Source organism: Lonchura striata, chromosome 5, assembly GCF_046129695.1.
Source record: "Lonchura striata isolate bLonStr1 chromosome 5, bLonStr1.mat, whole genome shotgun sequence".
Taxonomy (NCBI): Eukaryota; Metazoa; Chordata; class Aves; order Passeriformes; family Estrildidae; genus Lonchura; species Lonchura striata.
The window spans coordinates 22,032,626-22,039,810 of record NC_134607.1 but is presented as its reverse complement, the minus strand read 5'-3'; positions in this window follow the sequence as shown (position 1 = coordinate 22,039,810).

Sequence of the window (7,185 nt, the reverse complement as noted above, 5' to 3'; positions counted from 1 at the left end):
CTGCACATGATGCTCTCCCTCCAGCTAAATATTGCCCTGATATCATGTCTTCATAGGTATGAGCCCAACTCCTCTCCCCTTGCCTTCATACCTGCTCTTTGCCTACACCCATGTAGCTGTAGAAGGAGCTTAGCATTCTGACATTCTTAGATGGCCCTTGGACTCCACAAAGTCTATACAAAAGATGCCACACAGAAAAGCTTCTTTTAGTCTTCAAAGCCTGAGAAACCAAGTCTAATCTTAGAAGGATTTCAAGAATGATACAGGGGTTTGATATTCAGAGTATGAGCTTTTTCAGAAATGTAGTTTATCCAGCCCTTGCCATCAGGTTTTTCTTTTCCATTTTCCTGGGTATTTTCCAGGCTTTAATATATTTTTAAGTGTGTCCCTCAAAGAAAAGTATAAGTAATTCAGACAATGGTGTCAGAAAGGGAATTGTTTTAATGGGAAAGGGGATGCAGAAGAAGGGAGATGTATTGGGAGGCTAAAGAATACACCCTAACTTAATGTAATTCAGTATAGATGAATGTAAGACCCTGGAGCCCTAGATTCCCAGTCCTGGTCTTTAATCACTGCATATCTTTTCTTGTCTTAAACCATAAGCAAATCTTAGGCTGCAGATAAAGGTTTCAAACTAATCATAAATTACTGTCAGTCCTTCCCCTTGGCTGGGATAAGGGCTCAAGTACACATACACTAATCTTCCTAAAGGCTATTTTAAAAGATTCTTACTTTTTAAAACCTTGTTAATCTTCTCTGCATATGTATCTTGTATCTTTGGCTGCTGGCTAGTGGAACCTCCCTCTGCCTGCTGCAGCTGCATACTGTGGGAAACAGGAAAGTCCTTCTTGCATAGCTGAAACAATGGAGAAGCAAGATCAATTTACCTTAACATAGTAGCAAAGCAAAAATATCAGACCGCTAGTTTATTCCTGTCAACCTCACTTCAACATTACCAATTACACTTTCTGCCCAGCCTGTCAATCAGGAGCTGTAATGCATTTAGGAAGGTGCTTTCTCTAGATGAACAAATATTTCCAGGGTGGGAGGAAGCAGGAGGAACCTGACCAGTTTCACTATCGGATTGGGAAGGTTTCACAGAAGACCCTGCAGTGCCAAAGGCAGCCAGGAACAGAAAGCAAACCGGAGACAATGCTGAAGAAAACTCAACAGAGAGCACTGCTAGAGTCCAGCTGTTCTTTGTATTGCAGAGGGATATTGCCTTTTGTTTACTGTGACCACCTGCAGCATTGCCAGGGAAAGCCCAGGAGATCTTTGCATGCCCTTTGTAATCCCTCATGCCCCATCCCTGCTGTTTGCAATTTTCCCAGTCTGCTTCAGCATTTTTTGTGCTGGGGAATGTGCCTCTGAACCTTTTCTGCCTCTTTACATAATGTGCTGCATCAAGATGTACAGAAGGGACCATTGTAGCCTTTCAGATGAATCAACTAAGCCCTGTTCTGCCATGAGGCAGGTTTATCTTCTGTGGGGGAAGGAAAGGGAGGGCTTTATGTAATGTGATAGGACCCATTGGGTCCCTGATGCCATTAATGAGAAGAGCAAAAGATGCTGTCAGTCGCAGGAGGTTTTGCCAACAGAGTCATAGAATCATTTGCCCTGGGTAGCCTGTTCCAATGTTTGATCAGGAAAGGGAAAACTGGGAACCACTGAATTGGGAAGATAGAGGTGGACTAGGACAGACAAATAACATTGTGACATTGAAATTTGAAGTCTTGGGACAACCCCTGTCCCCACAACTTGCCCCCCTGTAACTGGAATTCAGAAATCTCAGTTTATTTCAGAGTGCCTGCAAGTACCTGTGAAACCCACAAGCAGCTCTCACCCCCTGCTAGCCCTGCAAGGCTTTCCAGCACATAGAGAAATAATAACAACAGCAGAACAACAAAATTAACCAACACCACTACTATTCAGAATTATAGGGCTTCAAATTCAAGTCCTCTCTCTTAGAAAGTGCCAGAAGTCACCATCATACAAAACTTAACTCCTCCCCAGTTCATGCATCTACTTTTCCTGGGAGCCTGTGTCTTGTGTTACAAAATACTGCCCTTTTACAATGGAATCTGAGATGATAATAATAATAATGATAATGATAAATTGTTGTATTGTGTTTTTATATTTCTGTAACAGTTCTGTAATCTGAGGTTTGCCCCTCCACCCCCTCTTTTCTCCCAATGGTTCCACCCCGAGTTTTCACGTCGTTCCCTCAGTGCCAATCTCCCTGAAAATGCTCAGTCACTTCCCCCTTCCCTCCCTGGAACCCTGTCCATCACTCAGCTCCCCATCCCATTCTTCCAGAATCTTCTACCCAGGGCATCGAGGGATTGGATGAGGGTCTGGGGTCTCTCTCTTAAGTTTCCCCCATTGTTTTTTGTATCTGTCTATCCTTTCACCTTCCACTCCCCAAATCCCCCCATTGGTCAATGGGAATTCCCTTCCCTTTGTTACTGCCCCAGTATTTGAGATGTTGCAAAAGCCTCGGGGGCACTTTTGGCTGCTGGATTCTCTGTCACTCTGAACTCCTCAGAGGCTGGATTAAAACCAGAACTGTTTCCCCAGCCTTGAGTCAACTCCCTTATTACCTCCTCAGATGCTGCCTCTCCTCCAAAAAAGGCAGTGTGACTTTTTGCCTTAGCTGCTCCCCGACTCTCCTCAAGACACAGGGGAGTGACCCCCACAGCTGAACGTGCCCCTACTGGGCAGGAGAGGCCAGGAGGCTTCAGATTAGCACAGCAGCAAATAATAAAAAATAAAAAAATAAATAAAAATAACAATAATCCAAGTTCGTACAGGGAAACTCCCATGTTTTTTTGGTGACAAATGGTGATATTTGCTCTTAAATTTGCCTAGATCAACGTGTAGCTGGAAACTAGCCATCAAGAAGCAGTTCTGTGGGTCCTTGCAGATTAGCCACTTCTGTGTGGAACTGACAGAATTAAAATCTTTAGCACCAATGTTTTGCTATCTCTGTACTTCCAATTAATTTTTGAGCCAGAACTCTTGTGGAATAGAATAAGTGACATCCATCCATTGAGCCATGATCTGAAATATCAAAAAATCTATACATTCTCTATCTGATGGGTTGGATTTTTGTTTCCCCTGTGATGATATGTGATTGCCTTTTAAAGGGAGAAGCAAGATATACCAAGCAATGCTAATGAATTCAGAAGCATCTCATTTGAATTTGCCAAGAAATTGGTAAACAGAAGTTAGGAAGAAGTGGGATAGGCTGCATCATCCCTTCTGAAAAATCAAAAATCTGTGTTGCTCTTTCCGAGCCACTGAAACTGGGTCTGCTTGCTGCAGCCATCACATTACCACCATACCTAAAAAACCTAATATTCCCTCTACCTTCACAGGCAGCCAAAAAAGTGAGCAGATGATTAGACAGAAAAGTTATCAGTGTTAAACAGGTAGTTCAAGGTAATGACTAAGTAATTTCTGAACAATGTATTAGCTTCCCGAAACTCTCAGTTGAAAGTCACAGAAATTATATTGGCTAAACAAAAAACCTTGGAGAGTTTGTCTTTCTGTGATAGTTTTCTTAGAAGGGTAGTTCTAGTGTCAGTAAAAGAGGAATTCTGACACTTGATGTAGCTTTCTCGGCATGTGTGCACATGTGTATGTTTGCAGATAATACAAGGATTTTCCTATTAGTAGCAGTTAACTAATATATTCTGCATATCTAAGGCATCCCTAACTTAAACAGTCACTTTCTAGAATGATGCATACATGAAATTTTAGATTGGGAATGTTATGTGATTAATCCTGAAAGCATTTCTCAGTATATTTTCATCTGAATTTTGAATGCAAAAAGCTGAATCATTGTGATATGCACCACAGTGTTTTTTTGTGGCCTCCCTTGGCAAAGCAGAGGCTACTGTCTGACCATCTGTAATTTGAACAGACTATCTAAATGAACACCACTATCACCTTTGATCTGGGAGTGACTGACACCTTGCTATATCTGGAATTCAAAATGGAATAAGAAGTTCCAGCTGGTGCTAATAATGCTATGTTGTGCTTATGCCTGGCAGCTAACTGCTGTCCTCCAGTGTGTTAGATAAAGCTTATAAGGTTGTTGATTTATTAAGAATGGATTAATTATCCTGATAATTAGGTTAATTTGTTTTGTTTATATCAATGTAAATTAAAATAAATTGGGTTAATATATATTTTTTATGTTACACTTCTTAATTACTTGATTTCACAATTAAAGCACATAAAATTGTAAAACAGGAGGACTGGAGGATGAGGTTTTTTCTCTCTCTGGAAATCAGGATCAGGTCTCTGAGGAGTTCTGAGGAAGCTAACACCAAGCAATTGTGTGTCCCATTGACAACATATGTAATGAATCATTAGTTACTCTGACACTTGTGACACCCACCTTCAGAGGATATACAGGCCAGTTTTGTAAAAATACTTTGGTACCTAACAATGCATAGTGAAATTTAGTTTTATTTTTTAGAACTATGGACACTTGTCTGCATCTGCAGGCACATTTGATGTGCAACACCTTTAAAACTCTAGACCACTTAACTTCTAAGAATGCCAGAAAGCCTGGAAGAGAAATAGTTTGGAGAGAACCAAGTTTTGCAACAAAAGGAGGTAAAATTTATCACATTTTCAACTACATTTTTACATTTGAAAGGGGAGAAAAAATCTTTAAACTTCTTCAATCTGAAAGATTTGGCAACTCTCTTTTTTTTTCATTTTGTACCAATTGTCAAATAGGATACATTTTCAACATGTTGATACCTGGGGGGGAAAAAGAAGCCTGTTAATATTCTCAGTAAGCTTTGATGCAATCCCACTGAGAGGACCAGTAATGCACATCTTCTGTATTTCAGATTTGTAACTCCCCACCTCATACTGGTAATGATAATCAGTATGGTGCTATATAGAGATGCATATATATACAGAGACTCTTTTAGATATGTATGTATGTAGGTGTAGATATCTAAAATACATAGGAATGCATTCCACAACCTGCACAAGGGAAATCAAAGAAAACCCACAGAAATGAAGCTGGAAAGCCTGTTCAGCAACTCCAGCATAACATCTGACATTCCTCATTGACCAATATGCTCATACTCATCATACCACAACAAACAGAAATGCTTCTGCTGCCCAGGTCAGGGTGACCAGAGGCACTGGAGGAGATTCTGGGATGCTACAGACAGAGTTCATAATAGTGCCAAGAGTAGTGCTGGTTTTCTTGACTTAGGTTTGTCTCCTGGCACAAGCTGTTTCACCTTTCCAATGCTGCATAAATGGTATTCCACAGCAAAATGAAAGAAACCAGCAAATGGTAAATAAATATTGTATGACCCTGCAGGTATAGACTCTGCTTTCCAGATCTATTCTGGTGATTTAGTTAGCAGAAATGTTCTGCCAGAAAACTGCAAGAGAATATTACATAATGGTTATGAAAAGTGAATTTTGAACTCTCTAGAGAACTTCATCCCAGTGTTACATTTGCCCAGCACAGGCAGAGAAATACCCCCACTAAAAACAAGTCAATGTTCCTGTGAATCCCTCCACAATACGCGTGCACAGTCAGTCCTGAAGCAGCAGGGGAAATGGCTTTGGAGAGAAACAAGCGGGCATTTCATCAGCAGCTCTCTCCTGTCCTCTTGTTTGCCCCTGAGAGGAATCAGTGACCGCTGACATCTGCTCTTTTGGCTGCTTTCATGCAAATGAGGAGGTGATGGAGGGGATTTCTCTGTGTGCCTGGCCAGTGATGGGGCTGCAGCTGGGAAGGAGTTGGAACACATCAGGTGGAAGCCTGAGACTGTGGCCATGCTGAGAGCTCAAGTCCAGCCGAAGGGCCCCAGCATGCACAGCCAGGAGCAGAATAAGCAGGCACAAAGGGTTTGGGTCTCCTGGGAGGCACCAAGGTCTGGCTTGCAGACCGGCTGCATCTGTCACACGGCTTTGGTTTTGAACACTTTTTAGGGGACTGCCTGAGGATAAGCTACACATGCAACATCGCTCACAGGAAATACTCAGTGAGTAATGTATGATTGCAAGGATTGGTCCTTACGCAGCCTGAGAACAGGGAGGAGACGAGACAAATTTCAGCAACAATTACTCATCATAAAATGCATTCTTCTATCCCCTCAGCACAAACCAGAATTTATCCAGAAGGTGGCTATTGCATGTACAAAAGAAACGGAGACTCTAAGGCCTTTCATCAATGCAGGCCTGCCTTATTGAGTTATCCTGATGATGAATGCCTGAAGCCTGCACAAAAGTGCAGCGCAATTACTGCTGAGTAATAGCAGCAGGTGGAGCTTTTCAGCTGCAGCTGGCATGTGAGAGGTGATGGTGAATCAATCAGTGTGGAAGAGACCTTGGTTTGAGAGACAGAGGGGAAATATGGAGGAGAGTTTTTCCTTGAGTAGCCCCTGAATTTAAGGAAGAGAGAGCTTAAATTGGTTAAGAGTGTTATGAGTGACTGGAGTCAAATTTATTGTTCACTAAAGCTGCACCTGAAAGGAAATATATCTGTGCTCTGTGGAGTGAAGTGGTAGCTATACATGATTAAATAAGGAAGAGGTAAAAACTCTTAACAGGGCAAAGGAAAGAAGTGAGAATTGAGCATGTATACTTGAACAACCCCAAATAGTTACAGTAAGTGCAGCCTGATGATCTTTCCAAGAGCTCCAGGACCTTTGAGAAGGCTGTTTTGAGTACCGTGAGGTTTGTAAAAGTAAAATGCCAAAGATGTTGAGAGACTGGGCCCTCACTTTTTTTTAAGTTAGGATGTTATTTGGTGTTTTGAGCGATTTTCTGCTTCTTTTCTGGAGAACATGAGCTGCTGAGTCTCTGAAAGCACATCAATGACTAGGGTAAAAAAGGCTTGGATTTCAAGGCTTGGCTTGTACTTTCATGATGAAGAATTGCCTAACTGTGGCTGACACAGATGTACCAGGGAAAAAAAGGTAATAATCCACTGTTGTTTATTGCATGGGGAGGAATTCTTTTTTTATGCTTGAGCTAACCAGTAATTCCAGCCAAGGTTACAAACAACCAAAGGAGCAGCTGGACCCCAGCCTGCATAGGTTGTTATGCCAAGGCTGTCCATGTTTCCTTCACACCCCACAGCTCCTACTAGAGAGCAGGAGCAGAGCAGGGCTAGGACTGATGGGCTGGAACAACCCC